The sequence below is a fragment of the Trichechus manatus genome, unplaced genomic scaffold (genome assembly GCF_000243295.1).
Source record: "Trichechus manatus latirostris isolate Lorelei unplaced genomic scaffold, TriManLat1.0 scaffold00039, whole genome shotgun sequence".
In the NCBI taxonomy this organism is placed as follows: domain Eukaryota; kingdom Metazoa; phylum Chordata; class Mammalia; order Sirenia; family Trichechidae; genus Trichechus; species Trichechus manatus.
The window spans coordinates 5274261-5277982 of record NW_004443975.1 but is presented as its reverse complement, the minus strand read 5'-3'; positions in this window follow the sequence as shown (position 1 = coordinate 5277982).

The following is a 3722-nucleotide window of genomic DNA, read 5'->3' as shown; positions in this document are numbered from 1 at the left end:
CCCCCCGCCCCAAGTCCTCAATCAGATAAGTCCCTGGGGAGGAGGGAGCAAGGGATGAAGAGCAGTTAGAATTGTAACTCTAATCCACACAGAAACAAGCAGGAGGAAAGGCTGTTGTCCCACCGCAGAGCTGCTCATTCACTAACTCCAATTCTCCAAAGGCCTGCTGGCATTTGTTCCTACAGCGCGACTCTGCTTCCCAGTGACTTATGCCCACATAAGGTTTGTGTTTTCCCCAGGTTGGATTCCCAGTGAAACAGACTCTGAGACGGAGACTGATATGCAGGAAGTTTCTGGGGAGTGCTCTCAGGTAAGTACCTGTGGGGGAGTGAAGGAAGCAGGATGGGGCAGGGGGAGAGGTGTCTGCAATCACAACAGAGGTCTCAGCCCGTCCCAAGGGCAGGCCTGGACGGGAAGTGCAGCACCATGGGGCCTGGCTTGGAGCTGGGATGGCTCTGCAGGCTCGTCCTAAACTGAGGCAAGGGCCTGGATGCTACACCCCAGGTTGAGCAGTCATTGCATGCAAGCTGTGTCTGGGAAGGTGGGGACGTAATCTGCGGTAAAGTGGTTCTCTTCTTGTTGTTGTTAGGTGCTGCAGAGTCAGTTTGGACTCATAGCAACCCCGTGTACAGAGTAGAAGTGCCCCACAGGCTTTTCTTGGCAGTAATCTTTATGAAAGCAGATCATCAGGTCCTTCTCCAACAGAGCTGCTGAGTGGGTTGAACCACCATTCTTTTGGTTAGCAGTCAAGCACTTAACCATTGTGCCACCAGTGCCCCTAAAAATGGCTCTTTTAGCAGAGGGAAATTCCTGGAAAGGAGACTTAGTTATCTAGTGCTGTTATAACAGAAATATCACAAGGGGATGGCTTTAACGAAGATAATTTTATTCTCTCACAATTTTGGAGCCTACAAATCCGAATTCAGGGCGCCAACTCCAGGGGAGGGCTTTCTCTGTCTGTTGCCTCTGGGGGAAGATCCTTGTCGTCAGTCTTCCCCTGGTCTAGAGCTTTTCAGTGCAAGGACTCTGGGTCCAAAGAATCTGCTCCTGGCTCTTCTTGCTTGGTGGTAATGAGGTCCCCATGTCTCTCTGCTCACTTCTGTCTCATAGCTCAAAAGAGATTGATTTAAAACACAATCTAATCATATAGATTGAGTACTGCCTCATTAACATAACTGCTGCTAATTCCACCTCATTAACATCATAGAGGTAGGATTTACAACACATAGGAAAATCACATCAGATGACAAAATGGTGGACAATCACACAATACTGGAAGCATGGACTAGCCAAGTTGACACATATTTTGGGGGGACACAATTCAATCCATGACACAATTCAATCCATAACAGGGACTTAATTAAGAACAGTCAACAATCAACATTCCCCATAGCTAGGGGAATGTCTGCTTCAGTCCTGAAGGGGGGTTGCTGATCTTGACAGTGACTATAGCAACTACTACAGTGTTGAAGGAACTCAAATGCAAGACATATAAGCTTATGTTCAAAGAATTAAAATCGAAGGCATTATGACTCAGTCTTCATCCTACATGCATCTTACAAGCATTGCCGCTTGGCCCTTCCTCCTTCATGCTATGAAGCGTGAACACTGTCAAATTTCTCCTACCTACCTACAAATCTCTTTCTATCCATGCCAATCCTTTCCACCTTCTCTCTTATCTTAGAGAGGTACCCACCTTCTGTTCAAGATTTATCTCTTTATGTTATTCTTCTCCCATATCCGTTAGAATTATTCCTCAATAAATCCACTCTTTCCTTCATTTCAATCTCTCCATCTCAGCTGGCTCTTTCCCTTTCCTCACTGATATTGTCTAGTTTTTCTCATTCTAAAAAAAAAAAACAAAAAAACTTTCATATCGCTGAATCCCCTTCTGGCTATCACTCATCTTTCTTCTCTGCCAAAATTTTTTTGAAAGAGCCAAGTGGTATAGAGGGAAGAACACCGGCTGTGAGAGACCTGGGTATGAGTCCTGGCTTTGCCAAATACTAGAGAGGTATTGTTGGTTCAGAGGAAGAATTCTCCCCTTCCATGTGGGAGACCTGCGTTCAATTTCCAGCCAATGCACTTCATGCTTAGCCTCCACCCGTCTGTCGGAGGCTTGCGTGTTGCCAGCAGAGCCTCCAGACTAAAACGGACTAAAAAGAATGGCAATCTACTTCCAAAAATCAGCCAATGAAAACACTATGGACTACAACAGTTCAATCTACAATCGATTATGGGGACGGTACAGGACCAGACAGCGTTGAGTCAGGGGCAAATTCGAGGGCAGCTAATAACAACAACATGAGAATAGGGGAGTCCCTGAATAATGCAAACCATTAGCACACTGAGCTACTAAGCAAAAAGTTGGAGGTTCAAGTCCACCCAGAGGTACCTGGGAAGAAATCCTGGCAACTACTTCTGGAAAAATCAGCCATTGAAAACCCTATGGAGGACAGTTCTACTCGGATGCACGTGGGGTCACTATGAGTCAGAGCTGACTAGACGACAATTGGTCTTTTTGGTTTTAACGTGGGAATGCTAATTCCAATTTTATGAAGTTATAATGAGGGTTAAATGTTGTATAACATATATGATGGGCATGAATTTAATTCCCCAAATTCAGGTGTGTAAGAAATGTAACTTTATTTCTGTAACTCAGCTTATTTCTATTTTGAGCCTCCTTTTGGCTAGATGTTGGAAACTTCTTTTCTACTTGGGGTTGAAAAGAAGGTGAGTGGGGAGAATGGCTTACATATATAGTAGCAACTCATTGGGAAAGAGAACGGCTCTTGGACTTTTGTTGTGCACATCAGCATCCTCTGAGATGTCAGTCATCTCCAATGCCCTCTGTTGTTGGTCATTGAAATTTGCTGCTGAGCTGTACCTCCGTCCTTTCAATGCCATTTGCTAATGCACTGGGACCACAATGCTGATCCCACACTATAGCTGTTGTTGTTAGGTGCCGTCGAGTTGGTTCCGACCCATAGCGATCCTATGTACAGCAGACCAAAACACCACCCAGTCCTGCGCTATCCCTACAATCATTGTTATGCTTGAGCCCATTGTTGCAGCCACTGTGTCATCAGTCCATCTCACTGAGGGTCTTCCTCTCTTTTGCTGACCCTCTACTTTACCAAGCATGCTGTCCTTCTCCCGGGACACCATAGTAGAGCATAGGAATCTCAGGAGTTGGCTAACTCCTTGTGCAACCTTGGAAATCCTCCTCACACAGGAATCATTGGTTTGCTGCCCAAATCACACCAGGTCAATTGACTATGGCTAGATTGTTTGGCTAGAGTAACCATTGGGATATGTCAATTTCTGGTCCTCCCATCCATCCACAGGCTCGCAAAGAAAGGCAGGACAACAACTTCTCTCTTCTTTTGGAATCCTGAAGCCTGGTCATGTTGTCTCATTTTTCCACTAGGGTTGGCCCTCATGGGGCAGGGTATAGGGCCGACCCTTCCCCAGAAACTCACCCATCTACTCATCTACTCTCCTTTCCCTACTAGCCTGAGCAATCTTTTCCAGTGCTGGTGGGGGTGTATAAGAGTATGTGAAGCCTTGTTCTTACAGCATCACGGGTTTTCCCAAAACTGCTAATTTAAGACCTAGAGCCATTTCCATTTCCCCCTGAGGGTTAGGTTTTTGAAATTCAAAAGCCATGAAAAGGATCCTTAATAGCTCTACCATCTCTTCCTTGAGGCAATAATCTCCTA